General features: G+C 39.1%; 1 protein-coding gene across 1 annotated transcript in view; it reads right to left on the bottom strand.

The window, feature by feature from the left end:
* The window catches only part of LOC137297676 (Golgi reassembly-stacking protein 2-like), a 60,518-nt gene extending 44,709 nt beyond the window's left edge, over positions 1-15,809 (bottom strand). Inside the window, exon 1 of the mRNA XM_067829590.1 lies at positions 15,608-15,809. The gene's annotated coding sequence lies outside the window, so the exon portion shown is untranslated. The remainder of the gene's footprint in view (positions 1-15,607) is intronic.
* Between the last annotated feature and the right edge of the window lie 667 nt (positions 15,810-16,476).

The following is a 16,476-nucleotide window of genomic DNA, read 5'->3' as shown; positions in this document are numbered from 1 at the left end:
CACCATGGTCAGATGTTACAAACACTGGGGTGCTGGGTACTGAGCACCATGGTCAGATGTTACAAACACTGGGGTACTGGATACTGAGCACCATGGTCAGATGTTACAAACACTGGGGTACTGGATACTGAGCACCATGGTCAGATGTTACAAACACTGGGGTACTGGATACTGAGCACCATGGTCAGATGTTACAAACACTGGGGTACTGGATACTGAGCACCATGGTCAGATGTTACAAACACTGGGGTGCTGGGTACTGAGCACCATGGTCAGATGTTACAAACACTGGGGTACTGGATACTGAGCACTATGGTCAGATGTTAAAAACACTGGGGTACTGGATACTGAGCACCATGGTCAGATGTTACAAACACTGGGGTACTGGATACTGAGCACCATGGTCAGATGTTACAAACACTGGGGTACTGGATACTGAGCACCATGGTCAGATGTTACAAACACTGGGGTACTGGATACTGAGCACCATGGTCAGATGTTACAAACACTGGGGTACTGGATACTGAGCACCATGGTCAGATGTTACAAACACTGGGGTGCTGGATACTGAGCACTATGGTCAGATGTTACAAACACTGGGGTGCTGGGCACTGAGCACCATGGTCAGATGTTACAAACACTGGGGTGCTGGGTACTGAGCACCATGGTCAGATGTTACAAACACTGGGGTGCTGGGCACTGAGCACCATGGTCAGATGTTACAAACACTGGGGTACTGGGTACTGAGCACCATGGTCAGATGTTACAAACACTGGGGTACTGGATACTGAGCACCATGGTCAGATGTTACAAACACTGGGGTACTGGATACTGAGCACCATGGTCAGATGTTATAAACACTGGGGTAGTGGGTACTGAGCACCATGGTCAGATGTTACAAACACTGGGGTACTGGGTACTGAGCACCATGGTCAGATGTTACAAACACTGGGGTACTGGATACTGAGCACCATGATCAGATGTTACAAACACTGGGGTGCTGGGTACTGAGCACCATGGTCAGATGTTACAAACACTGGGGTACTGGATACTGAGCACCATGATCAGATGTTACAAACACTGGGGTACTGGGTACTGAGCACCATGATCAGATGTTACAAACACTGGGGTACTGGGTACTGAGCACCATGGTCAGATGTTATAAACACTGGGGTACTGGATACTGAGCACCATGGTCAGATGTTATAAACACTGGGGTAGTGGGTACTGAGCACCATGGTCAGATGTTACAAACACTGGGCTACTGGGTACTGAGCACCATGGTCAGATGTTACAAACACTGGGGTACTGGATACTGAGCACCATGATTAGATGTTACAAACACTGGGCTACTGGATACTGAGCACCATGGTCAGATGTTACGAACACGGTTACAGTGGTTACTTCGTTCCATGGAGAGATGTTACAAACGCCTGGGCAAGGTATAACAAGTAATGTTTCAAAGTGCACCTGTCCACTACTCGCATGTTGCTCTGGGATGTCAGTTGAATGAAAGATACCTGATGTTTCGCTCAGTGGAAATTTAGGGTTAGAATGAATCTTCAGCAAGTCGTATTGGGGGTCAGACGCGATAACGTGATTGATGAATGACATGTATCTCAGGTTCGCAAACCATGCACATGACGTAAGTCTCTGCACGTTGTGGAGTGGTCTGAATCATTAACAGATCGCTGCCATATTGGACTATATAGGAATATTGATGACTGCAAAGTAAACAACAAACAAATTGTACCTAACATCAAAACAGTGACAACACTGTTTAAGTGAGTGGGAGTATTTGAGTATTTGAGTATGTGTGTGAAACATTTCGCAAAGATAAACCCCATGGCAACTTTGCGGATGAGCTCAAGATTACAAGTTAACACACTGTTATCAGTATTACAATGAATCTTAGACTAGAATTTTGATTACGATATCTTGAACGTACACGAAATCTGTAAATTTCCTTCAAACGGAGCGCTTAATCGTTAACTTGTCTTATTGAATAGGATATCAGGTTTTGAATCGATAGTGAGGTAGTACTGTTAACGTCGCTGTGAAGACTACTTCAATCCTTTACCAACGTGCATGCACGCACGTGTTGCTGAGCGTACACAGCCTCTGTTTTAGTGCTAGTATACTGAGACACCACACCTCAGCGGCCAGGGGGTCAAACCACCACCGAGTTTCTAAACACCAAGCAAATAGAGAGTTCGTTCAACGTTGTGAAAAACTGAGATGATTGAGTCATCTGATTCCGGAGTGTACAGCGACTGGTTGCATTTCAGAATTTAATTAGTAGCTTGATACTCCATTTCTCGACACATCATCTCAAGATGATACAATGAAATCTTTTAGTGCATGCAAACCGTAGCACACAACTCAAAACACCAAGCGCGTTCTTTCTTCTATGTGAGTGAGTGAGTTTAATTTTACGCCCTACTCAGCAATATTCCATCAATATGGCTGCGGTCTGTAAATAATTGAGTCTGGGCTAGACAATCCAGTCATCAACAGCATGAGCACCGATCTGCGCAATTGGGAACCGATGACATGTGTCAACCAAGTCTGCGAGCCGGACCACCCGATTCCGTTAGTCGCCTCTTACAACAACTATAGCCGCCTTTTGTGGCAAGCATGGGTTGCTGAAGGCCTGTTTAACCCCGGGACCTCCACGGGTCTCCCGGCAAGCATGGGGTGCTGAAAGCCTATGCAACCCCGGACCCCGTACTGAAAACCAGTTCTAACCTGGATCTTCACGGGTATGCAGGCATTAGCGGAGGTGGGCAACACAAAAAGGAATCAAGCGTTACATCCACGTGAATGAAGACCAAATCTCTAACGTATTTTTCGGTCATCAACAAATCGTTGACTGTTTGTATCTTTATACCGCGTTTCATGTTCAAGATTAGGTAAACGACCAAATACATCGGAGTAAATGAAAGCTTAAGTTTATCCATATGGCAATGGTAATCAAAGGATGGAGTGTATGCTAACATAATCAGCTGGAAGGTATGTCTAATGAAGCATTTAAAACCTCTAGATTATTTTTTAAAAATAATTTCAATGTTACTGACAAAATACATTAGGGATCGTGAATACCTTGATCATGTAGGAAGTCAATCTTTTATGTAAGGCGGTATTTCATTTTTTCACAAACCACCAGTTACGTTTATGAAAGACTGGACAGGTTTTTACTTGTTAAAAGTTCAAAGTAGAGGTTTTAACCGAACATACCGACCAGCTTGGAAACCTAAAGTGTCACGTGACCTAAATACGTCAAAAAAACATTCCTTCTCCGTGGTCTTCACCAAAACACCCAGAAAACACGCATCCCTAAAAATACCTTTTTTTCAAAACATGCCTGCACGATGGCTTATGGCACTGACATCAAAAGAACGCAAGTCTGATTTAGCATCCTTGTTATTGAGAGCAAGAAAAAAACTATCTCTTCCCTACGGAGTTGTGCAAAAAACTCCGACAACAACGCTTTGTGACAGTAAGCAACGAGCACGTGTAATTACTTTCTTATCATATTGAACATGTATATGGATACCAGCTTCCACAACACTGCTGCTACACGAAACAACACATGACATCGTTCATGCGAGTTAGCCTTTACCATTGGAAGCAGTAAAGATATATAAAACGGTTATTATGTTCAAGCGACACATAGCCAATCAGTTCTATGAAGCAAATGTAATTATACTGAAGAACAAATATGATGTCTCTTCTGACAAAGAATATTGCCCTTGTTGACAGAAATAACAAAGACTAGAAGGACCATTTCAATAATGTCAATGGCTTCCCTTTACCTCATGGGTCTAGTGTTACAGAGGATTATCACCAGTCAGCATTGTAATGTTTCAAGATAGATATCATATTGCTCTTGGCTGTAAAATATCGTTGTATCTGTGTCATGTTTTTCTGTCTAAACACGTTACGTATTGCCATAAAACTGTTGTGATGATGGTGTAAGTAGCTGCATATGAAGTTATGTCGTTACCTGTTAGGCCAATTCATATCAATGTAAATGTGACTGAGTGCGCACGTGGGTGCCGTGGGTCTGAAGGATGGGTGGGTGCGGCGGGTTTGTTATACATTGAACAACTGAACAATATTCAGTAATACTGACGAGTGAGTGCGATGTGACAGGCAAATTTGTGGTGCAACACCTTTAACACAAGGATGAAACGAACGAGCACAAGTATGATAACTATGCTTGAACAAATCAGGCCGAACAACGGTTCCTGCCACATGTAAGGGGCGTAACTCTAAAAGGTGAATATAGGCGACTTAGCGTGAGTGAAAGAGTTAATTCGGTTTTATGCTGCATTCAGCAATATTCCAGCGATATGGCGGCTGTCTGTGAATAATCGATTGATCCGGAGATCGAAAGCATGATCATCGATCTACGCAAATGAACAACGATGGCATATGTCAAGCAAGTCAGCGAATCTGACCCTCTTGCTAAAGTCAATTCTAACCCGGATCTTCACTGGTGCAGCACCTTAAACATTATATCATTTGTGGTAATTGGGTGGAGTTTTTCGTCCAGGACAAATAAGAAAGCTCGACAAATTCTAATTATATTCATGAAACTCAGTACACAACGCAATTAATGTGTATGGGTGCCTGCGCGCGCGTCTGTATGTCTATGTGTTTGTGTTTGTGTGTGCGTGTGTGCGTGTGTGCGTGTGTGCGTATGTGGATATATTTGGAAAATATTCACAAAGATATGCATGATATATGTTTCAGCGAAGGAACGTTCGTCCTAGGTCACGGTCACACAGTCACATAGACGGCGAGTAATATCAACATTAAGAACACCAACGTACACGATCCTGATTCGGTAAGTAAAGAGCCACTACTAGCTTTTTGTTCATCGACCAACACTCAAGCCTTGTCGTAAGCATGTTTAGCAACATCCACACTCACTAACACTGATAACAATGTATTATTTATCATTATTTATCCTACCATCGTCTTGTCATCCTCTCTTTTGTCAGTTCTTACAACATACAAGACATTTCCCGCATACCCAGGACAGAATTCCATACAAGAGTCTAGCGCAAGATCGGTAGCCATGTGACGCCATTGTTATTATTATTCCTTTATTTCACAGAAAAAATAAAACAACTACATGATAGACAGCTCACAGCTGTATCAGGAATGTTGCTGCACCACTTGTAATATTTTTCGGAGTGCAAAGCAGAACGAAATGAAAGATCTTTATCATATAAGTTAGCATCAAATTGGATCCAGGGTCCGCATCTCGAGCACTCAATGAAGAGCGCGCAATGGTTATGGGAACAACTTCGATATTATGAAGAACATTACTACGTTGCAAAAATCTGGAACTATTTCCTGACAGTTTGGTTATAAAACCAACAAGAACTAGCGGGATCTTGGGAGCAAGGAACACGGGGATCAAATCACATGATAATCATGACCTTTAAAACAATCCAGACAAGGTTTGCAAGATGTCAACGCGTAGCTTCAAAGCACCACCTGGTTACTGTGTCATATGTCTGATAGACAAATTCCAAGCGTCTCCTTGATAAAAAAACAGCTGACAAATTGGTTGTTACACACACATTATGTCTAAAAAAATCTGAAACTCGATAATGAAAAACGCTCGAATTATCCACATATCCAACACCACGCGTGCCATCACAGCATGGGTAATTAAAAGCTTACAACCCATAACATTCGCAGAGATTGAAAAAGGAAAAGCTTTAACACTTTCAATGCTGTGCCTATTTTACCTTCAGTCATTATAACAAACTTTCTCCACGAAGCACACACCTTTGCGAAATCCCTTAATGGTTCATCAAACATCTTTTTAACTGTCAATGTAATTTAATATGAAAACTGGTCTTCATACTACAAGATACAGTCATGACTCCTCAGGTTTTCGTGTACTACCGATATTGAGAGTACTGGAAATTCAAATCTCATTAGTTCGTGACCATTAACAGTTAAGATTTGATCCTATGTTACACGTCTCCGGCCTGAAGTCAGTGAATATAGAACAGTAAATGCTTGTGATCACCATCAGGTACAGGGAGTACATAATGAAGGTGTCACGTTGAACTACACTGGTCTCGAATGTTGTTTAATAAACGTAACGAATAGAAAATCAAACGGTAAGAAATATGTGGATTGAAATTTCGTGCGAACACATTTTCCAACTTTAAAATTGATTTCACTCGGCGGATCAAATGCTCGTTGAAGAAAGGTAAGGAATGAAGGTTTGAAACAGTGAAGAGTAAAAAGAGAAACCCAAATAATATGTATAAGTAGAAATGTATCTAACAAAGGAAATATGAAACTGGAATTAAACCACATGAGATATATCAAATGAAAGATTTTGTGTTTTCAAACACTCTCGATTTACATACTGAAATAGAGAATTGTCATTTTCATAGACAAAAGGTCTTATTATTCTCATTTGCATTTCAAACAATATTTAACTAAGTTTTGGAATTACGGGTCTTTTAATTATTGCGGTAATTGTTGCAAATTTCAAATGCGAACACTGGGAATATGTGTCGTTTCAAGTCTGTTCAATTCGTCTTCATGCGCAAAACTTTAAAAATTATTCTCGTTAAGTGAGTTTAGACTACATACTTAAAGCTGACTGACAGTTCAAAACGGAAAGACTGTCTTTCAAACAAAATATCTGTTGAAACAGTTACATAAAAGAACCAACTTCTAAACTCATAAAACAAGAATAACAAGTAATTTTGTTTCATCCAAACAGATGAATACCCTTGATATTCGTTAGAAATATAAGTCAAAATACGTACATTGCATCAATGAATACCAAGTACACTGGACAAAATGGCATGAGAATTAGTATTGTTGTAAAAATCTCAAACACAATTCACTGTTTCGTCTTGTGTCCGGCCTAGTGTAAGGATTGGCTACAAATAGGTATCATTTATGCAGATGACAAAAGGTAAAAAGATGAACACTTGCTACGAAATTCACGTAGTAAAACGTGTTTGGAAGCAAAGTATGCACGGGTTGAAAGGAAGGCGTATGTGCAATAAATATTTTTAAGGATCTTCTGGAAACAGCAGAAGAAACGATATGGTGTTTACCTACTTCAAACACACCTGACAAGAACCTATGGCAATTTAAAAGTTTTTAATCTCTGCTAATGATGCCATTTTATCTTGACTTTTCAAATTCTTCAAAATATATTACTTTAATTACATTGCAAAATCTTCAAACTTACGGATCTTAATGCTTATAACGTGCACGTGAACTCATAACTTTAATGTGTTCGTCTTTCCATACACATAATTATGCAAAAACCTTTCCCCGATTACTTAGCAACGTTTATAACAGTAAAATGTCAATGTATAATGGAGCTTCATATAAAGAATAGTCCATAATCTATACCGCGATTCCTTGGAGTAGTAGGTCAGACTGAAAACTCTACAGTCCAACATCCGAGGATACGTAGAACACGTTTAAATATTTGTATGTATGGCATACAAGCCTTTCTATCAGATTTGATTTGTGCCAAATACAAGTCCAGGTAGCACAGATTAAGTGACCGTGTGTTCTGTGCCGTTGAAATGTCTCCAACTAACAGGACTGACCCCTAAAGCCATCATGAGAACATGGTGTCAAGTTTAGGAAATGATGCTTATTGATTTTATCACAATGTTGGGTGGAGTCCAGTAGGCGCCTGTGTCAACGCCTTTCAAATGTTGTCATTTAAATTTTGATAAACAGCTGAAAATTAATTTCTTAAGTCTCCCTTTCTGTTGTCGTTGCCCTTTACATTCCATGTACTCAAGTAGCATGGTCAGAGTGGTGCCGACCAAATCTACCAGCACAGCCGATCACAGTTAGACGTTTTGCTGATGCATGAGTTGAAGATCATTGTGTCAAAAGATAAGAACATACAGTGGAATATCATTGTGTCAAGAACGTATAGTGGAATATCATTGTGTCAAAAGATATGAAAATGCTGTAGAATATGTCTGTGTCAAATGATATGAACATATTGTAGAACATCGTTGTGTCAAAAAATACGAACCTACTGTAGAACATCGTTGTGTCAAAAAATATGAACCTACTGTAGAACATCGTTGCGTCAACAGACATAAAGGGGCCTACGAAAATATTTGTACCTCGAATTATCCAAGGTTTGATACAAACGCAGAAAGACGACTAAATAATTAATCCGGAGAAATTAAGTAAGGACTTCACCTCAGTGTTCGACATGTATGCGTGTGACTGGAGTTGATAAGGAATATACATTTTGTGTTGATAAGGCTTATGCATATATGTATTAATACTAGCACTTCCTTTCTGCGCTGAACAGCATCATGCACTACTTCGGAAGGATATAACCTCTAGAGGAAATATAGAAATTCATTCATTCGTTGTTGTTGTTATAAGCGCAGGTAGTGTATCAAATATGTTGTAACATATTCCCTCAATGATGTAATGTCGTCAGTTTCTGCATCATCTCCAGATGGTTCACTGATGGCGGTCTGGTAGTCAAAGTCAGTATACAACGTGACGCTAAGAGACCATTGCTAAAACTTAAAAAATAAATGATGGCAGTTAACTACTAACTTTACCTGACCAAAACGTGCTACAGATTTAAAGACGAACACAAGCAAAAATGCTTAATCAGCAAGTGTGAATCATCCTGTTATGGTAGACGCGTGAAAAACATTCCTAATCTGACACCATCAATCACCAAAGTGATATCAAATGCAATTCCTATTCTCATGTGTACCTATCCTGACTTGTATATCTCCGTGTTTATATGGGGCAGACAAATGACTTGACTTGCACTAGTCTGTGATGGGCTCCACCGGTTATCGGGATATTTGACTGGGATTCATAAACATAATAATGTACCTAAAACTTTAAAAGGACATTTCTGACATCAGAGATTCCACTGATCATGACGTATTTGGTTCACCTTTATTCATTTCATGGTATTGCTTGGAAACTGACTGAGCGTTCGTATGGGCATGGTGTATTCAGTATCCTACTTCCAATCCTCACAGACAGAATTTCACATTTTGCATTTGTCGTTCACATGACAAAATACCTTGATGTTTTGATAAGACACCATTAAATTAAAATGACTCAATATCGATCGACATATAACAGAAGAACTATAATGTACACGTATATGTACCACTAAACTGTTGTTTCTTCTTATATTGTCAATATTTTGATGTGCCACCAGGTTCTACCTGATGAGCATGTTTTCATGATAAATGTTTACCTCCCACAAAATAATTTAGTCTAATTCTGAAATGACATGAATTTCGATTAAAATAATTTTTGCACGTTTATTTGTTAGCGACAGAAAATAATACACAAATGATGTTCTATTTCTTTACATTTTGCAAGAATTTGCAAAAGTGTTCGAATTCAATACTGCCATTGTTTACCTGTGTTCAAGGAAACAAGCACTACTCCATGGCTGTAAGTGGTTAATGCATTATTCCAAACTTTTTTTGCTGTCTAAGTGCAAAGGGAAAAATATAGAACACGTCTTAGAAAGGATCACAAAGAACGCTGCGTTTCAAGACGTCCATGGGAAGGCATCAAATCTCCCCCATAAAGCTTACAAATGAAACTTGCTTTCATATCATACAAGTGTATGGACCTTTCAGAATACCTTTGATAATTTTGTTTTAAAAATACAAACAATTAATGCGATTCAGTAATCTACTGCATTTAAATTATCCCATCATCAAGATATTCAACATGCATGCTGATTTGGGTCATTTTACAATAAAGAACGCAATGCAGGCATGCAAGGTTGAAATTATTACTGAGATTTATTTCACAAAAGTAGCAAATCTATTTCCATATGGTGTCTTTAATGTTTTAAACCGAACTACAAGGACACGAAGTACCTGTATGTATGCCCAACTTAGAAATACTCAGAAACAATACAGGAGGAGGGCCATGTATGACCTATCTCATTTCTACACTCCAAAGTGTATTTAGAAAAGCTTGGATCATATAAGTTGACGGGTACATTAAACGAAGTGAACTAGCTTTGACCTCACGTTCAGATTCATTCGAAGACTCGAACTACTTTGTGACGCACAAAAACGAAAATGGTTAGCACGTGCTGTCGTCTACACCCTCCTTGTTGACGAAATGACAAAATGGTTTCTCAAAAACGGTTCCACTTCTTCAAGCGGAAAATAAGAAATAATTGTGCAATACTGTGCATATATACACCTGGAAATTAATCAAGCAACACCCCAATTTTTTCTATTGGAGCAACTTTGAAGTGTTCTGACAATCAAAATATGCCGGGTTGATATAGTTTGACACTTTTTTATTCAACAGACGATCTCTGACAAACAACTTAAAGGGAAAAAGTATCAAGACTTTGCTTTATTGCAACGAAATCCAAATTCTTAAAACTGTCTTAAATTCATGAAAAAATGGACACAATTTACTATTCATCCACAGACGTTGTTGTCAGGTGTATTAACACAAATGTCACATGGAAAGAAAGAACAGTCATCTGAGAGTCTGCACACCGACTTTCATCAATATCTAGTGTGTCCTCCCTGCGCACGCACCACCGATTCCAGACGCCTCCTCATTCCTTGGATGAGTCTCCGGATCTGATTCTGGGGGATCCTGTTCCACTCCTCATGCAGGGCAGCCGTCAATTCGTTGAGATTATGGACTGGTGGGTCTCTCTGCCTCACACGACGGCCAATAAAGTCCCACAAATGTTCAATGGGGTTGAGGTCAGGGCTCATGGCAGGCCATGGAATTCTGTCAATTGCATTTTGCCGCAAAAAATCATTTACAGCATGCGCCCTGTGAGGTCTAGCATTGTCGTCCATAAATATGGGTCTCGTTGCCAGAGGATGGTTCTCAAAATGAGGTACCACAGCCCTGTCAAGAACCTCCTGTTGGTAACGAACACCGTTAAGGTTGCCACGGATGGTAATGATATCCAACTTGCAGTTCAAGGAAATGCACCCCCATACCATAACGGAACCTCCCCCAAAGGCCACAGTCTCCTGGATGTTCCGTGGAGCCATTGCTGTGTTCCTCTGCCTCCAGACCCGAGTACGACCGTCCACCATGTGCAGCAAGAACCGGCTCTCATCTGAGAAATGGACCTTCCTCCAAGAGGCAATGTTCCAGTGCAAACGGTCATTACACCAGGCCAGTCGGGCTGCCTTATGGGCTGGAGACAGTCTGGGTCGCTTGATTGGCCTCCTTGCCCGGTATCCTGCAGCTTTCAGACGATTCCGAACAGTCCTGTTCGAGATGGGTCTCCCTGGAAGCCACTCCTGTCTCAACCGAGAGCTCGAGTCGAAGGACCTGCGCCGTACAAGTCTCAGTAAAGCTCTGTCCTCCCGGACTGTGGTCTTCCTGGGTCTTCCTGGTCTAGGCAGGTCTTTAACTTCATTAGTGGCCCGGTATTTTTTCAAAAGTTTTGAAATTATGGAATGATGTCGTCCGATTTGAGTCCCGATTTGTCTTAGAGACATACCAGCATTCCTCATGCCGATTATTTGCCAACGAGTGGCCTCTGATAATTTCCTACGTGCCATGACATTGAAATTAATGAAAAACCGAATGCAATCGACAACCTGCGCTTGTAAACACCCCAGGGAAAAAGTGCATTTTTCGAAAGTTGAGGTTAAAGCAATGCACGTGCGCTGTGCAAGCTTCACGCGCGTCATATCAACCCATGAAAAGCTCATGCTGTATGTCAATACATCAAAATTGAATAATCAATCATCAAAATTACTTCGTTAAACTTTGTTAAGTTTTTATGTGTCTTTGAATTTGGTGTTGCTTAATTAATTTCCATATGTATAGATGTGGCATTGTATGTATTTGAAATGACAGGTAGGCCTCCAGCTGTAATAAAACATTTAGTAACAACTAAATCACCAGGCATTCGCAACATATGTTTATATCAGAATACCAGTCATAACTGTTTTGGCATTACTTGAGCTGAAAATCCGATATTGTATCATGTTTTGCTCGCAAATGAGAGCCAGCCTTGTATTAACAGACTTTTTTTCATATTCTTCTCCCACTCAAAAGGTCAGAAAATGACATTTATGTTTTATAGGAATCGAAGTGACACCTACCTTGTCTTCAATTACCGTGAAAATAATGACATACCAATTGCAAAATAGGGAAGGGTGGGCGATTGAAGTCTTGAGGATGTTTTATTGAAGGGAATGTCCAGTAAATTTATAAACGTTGTTATTTGTTGTATTTCAAATGACCAATATGAAATGACCATAGATATATGCATAATAACATAATATGAAATAAATATTCTATACAAATTGCATGTCTCGAAGAGTTAATAAACATAATATTGAAGAATATACTTAATGGGTTCAGGTCATATGCAACAGTTTACTGATCCCATATGACGTGGAAGAGGGTGGAGGGTGGGGGGTGGGGGGTGGAGGTGGGGTGAGGCTGAGGGAGGGGTCAGTTTCGATCTTCTATGGCAATGTAGGAATTATCTCCATTGTAATGTGAGCAGAGCCAGAGGTCATGTTTACGTATTTACGTGAGCTACACAGAAGTCTTATACTTCCCCTGGGTATGCCTCCAAGATCAATTAAAAAAAGCTGAAATGATGAGAGACCCTCTGAATCATTCCTGATGGCTTTGTCAAAATTGGCAGGCTGGATTACAACCCTTTTTTGGTTTCTTTTTTCCTTGTTTTTTGCTTTGCTTTGCTTAGTTTTTGTGCTGCCCGTACAAAAGCCGTCTCCTTAATAAGGCATTGTGAACAGTTCAATTCTAATGTGCATGTTCTGTGCAACACGAATGTCACGCTTACATGGAGAGCGCCAAGGCTGTGTGTAAACTATTGCAAATAATTCTTTTACCACGCAGCCATTAAAGTTGACTAATTGTTTTCGGTTTATAAAGTGTTAAGCGTAGATCCCAGAAATTATTATTTAGTTTTGTTATTCCTTAACATACACCTGTTGTATAAAAGTAAAAACAAACAAATAAAAGATCTCTTGTAGAAAGCTTGTAACTGACTAAACATTATGTATGTTTCTTAAGGAACAGGTGAGTAAGTGTATTGCATATTGTGATTTATTCCATTTCTTTGTTTGCTAGGTTTTGGTTTTGTGGGTTTGTTTTTGCTTTTTTGTGTCTTTTGTCTATGGCGGAATTAAAACCTCTATGTCGCTATTAGATATTATTTACATGGATACTTTATTTGCAAGGCATAAAATTATGGACCAGTTTTCACGGACTTTGTCAAAATTTCATTTCACAAACAGAAAGATTATCGTTTCCAGTTGTCGTTAAATTTCCGTATGGTTCTTTAGTTCATGAACCGATACAGTTCCTCTCTTGCATCATGTAGAATTATATTATTCGGACAAAGTAGGCCTGATGCATAGGGCAACATGACCATGGAAATGAACGCGACACAATTAAGTATTTATAATCCTTTTACAAAGAAAGAATAAGATATATCATTGCCATTAATGTTAGTCGTTGGTTCCAGATGCAGTCGGGAATGAACAGCTGACGTTCTTCCACCAAGAAGCGTAAACATAGCCCAGCATACATGCACTAGAAAGTACAAGTCCTGTATACTGAAGCAATCACAAACAAAGCGATGCATTTCACTTAATCGAACATATCTTTTGCATCCTACCTGCAGTTGATTTAAAAGCTAGATAGAACCAAAAGTAATGTTAAGCGTACAAATTACACTTAATTAATAAGAGTAAAATTACATTTAGTAGATGGGATAGATAGATGAGATATTCAACAAAAACAATTTAATTGGGGCAAATATTATTTGAACATGGATGTGGAAGACAAGCTATGAAACAGTATGAGTGATTTTATTTATCATTAAGCACATTAAGTGTGTACTTAGAATACGTATGTTCTTTCTGTATCTACAATGCTTATGAGACTATTGTTCTGCACTAAAAATGTATATTTTCGATTGAGCGTTTCATTGCAAAACAGAAATGATTACTAGCTAACCTGGGACATGTGTTTCATCAGTATACCGCAGACATGATTAAACATGTGTTTCTCACATCTGTTTGGCCTTGTAAATGAAAAGCCTAGGGTCTGCATACTTCCCACAGCAAAAATGATCCACACGCGTAGAGAAAAGAAAATTTCAATTACGTCCAATGAAGTGGAATTGTTAAAACGCCATTACAGTCATGACAAAATGCCTCGAAGGTAACGACTGCTTATTTTTTTTAGCTCGCTCAATATACCATGAGCGTGAAAACTTGCACATATTGTGTATAATGACACCACGAGATTCTTGCCTCGATGTAGGAATGCCAGAATATGTATCTAGCAGACTGGGGATGGTGGAGCGCTTTACGGAATGTGAGCAGTATTGCAAGCAATGCAATTAATAGCGATTTGCAAACTTGCTGCTTGGTTACGCGCCAGTCTGTGATGAAGCACCAGCGTCGTTTTTATTTTACTTAGCTCATCAAAGTAATTTTCTAAATATCACGTGGTCTTTTTGCAATTTGAAATTCAGCACACTCTATATCATTTGCATTCTGAGAGCACAAACTATGTTTTAACTGCCAGGGAATGTGAATGATTTCAAATTGACTATGGCTTATGCCCTGCTTTGAACTTCAGCTAAACAAAATGACAAAAGTAACAGAGACATTGCGTGCTGCATTTCACAAAGAGAAAGGACCGCCGCACCTTTGTAATAAATTCAGTGTAATAATATTCTTTTGTATGGTTACCTGTGTTGCATGTTAAGCAAGTATTAAAAGAATGCCCCAGTCACATAATGTAGCTTGGAAAAACATTGAGGTATTCTTATATCTTTTACACCCTCCCCTGTGGTGAGACAACTTTAGCAATACAGGCTATCGAATCAGTCCCCGTATGTAATTTCAATATCGTTTCCGCGCACCTCTCGTAAAAGACATGTCATTCATTATTCTTTGAATCTTTCTGTTGCGATTATATTAGGCAGATAGAGAAAATATTTTTTACATTAGCCTCATAAAATACTTCAAGCGTGTATTGAAGTAAATGAATACTTCTTATGTAATATTCAGCATTTGATATGTTTAATATCAAATATTTAATATGATTTTTGATCTGAAGTAGTGGTTTGTTTAATCGGTAAAGGGACCACCGGCCCTTTCTACACATACATGTCAGATATATCAAAATAATGACATGACATTCTGATTGGTAACATTTTTTATGTATTCTGGCATGCTTACAACGTGCCTGCTAACATTTCCATATAGTTTCACTCTTGACATCGTCAGCTTTTAGTTATATATCATATACAATGGATCTTTATGGATCGGCCTACAATTATATAACCACCCTTCGATTTGTACAGCAATCTGCAGTAAACCTCGGCAAGGTAGCGATGTTTTTGGATAAAGAATGGCAATTCAAACAAAACACAATGTGAAATAAACTTAAAATATAAACATACTGTAAAGTAAGAAAATGCACAAACCATACATGTAATGAATACGACGGCAGCGCATTGTAAACCAGAATGCCTGCACACTGCAACACGTCTAATGGTCAAAGCCGATGTTGTACCTACCTGCTGGGTATATTCGTGATAAGACGGTGAACATACAGCAAGACTTTTTCTAACCTGTCTTCGATATTGCAGAAGGCACCCTACTATCCTTTCCAAAGATGGTTCGCCGCTTAGGAAACATGTGTACATGTAGAGTCGTTAGACATTGTTCACTCAATGCGATACACATGCATGTATTCCGATTATATCGCGTGACACTTATGCCATTTACCGTCAACCTAACTTGTACATATATGTGTTTTTCTCATCAGTAATATTATCGTTTGCTTTGAGACACAGGAGAGTGAAAAAATATTAGTATCATTTGTCAGCTTTGGTAAACAATATAACAAAAAGCTTCCACAGAGAATATGCCACAGCAAATAACTCACTGACGACGTGTAAGGGTTTATATTGTGAAATGTTCGCAAGTATATGCCATTGGCAATGTATTATTAAATATATTTCAGAATGGTGAAACTAACATTTTGACAGTTTGTTGTGTGGTACAATCACAATTTCTCAGAAAAATACACTGTCAGTCTAGTATACAACTGCACTACCTGGAACATGTTGTCATTTGTAATTGTCACAACACTACAAAGAATGTTCAGCAAATATTTCCCAAACATTATTAGCACTGAAAACAGAATACATAAAGCTTGGTGCGTGAGCCTTTGTGAATGACATTGTGTTGCTGGATCAGTGAAACATTGGTTTCCATCTTGTGAAATAAATGGAATTGTTCATGGGTTTTTTGCACATCTATGATTTTAGCCATTTGGACAAGATTGTACAAAGTCTATTATGAGTGTTGTGACACGGAGAGCTACTGGATGAGTTGTTTAATATGATTTACAAATTATTCCATACATATCATGATGTGGGAT

The sequence above is a fragment of the Haliotis asinina genome, chromosome 10 (assembly GCF_037392515.1).
Source record: "Haliotis asinina isolate JCU_RB_2024 chromosome 10, JCU_Hal_asi_v2, whole genome shotgun sequence".
Taxonomy (NCBI): domain Eukaryota; kingdom Metazoa; phylum Mollusca; class Gastropoda; order Lepetellida; family Haliotidae; genus Haliotis; species Haliotis asinina.
This window is presented reverse-complemented; position numbering and strand designations above follow the sequence as displayed.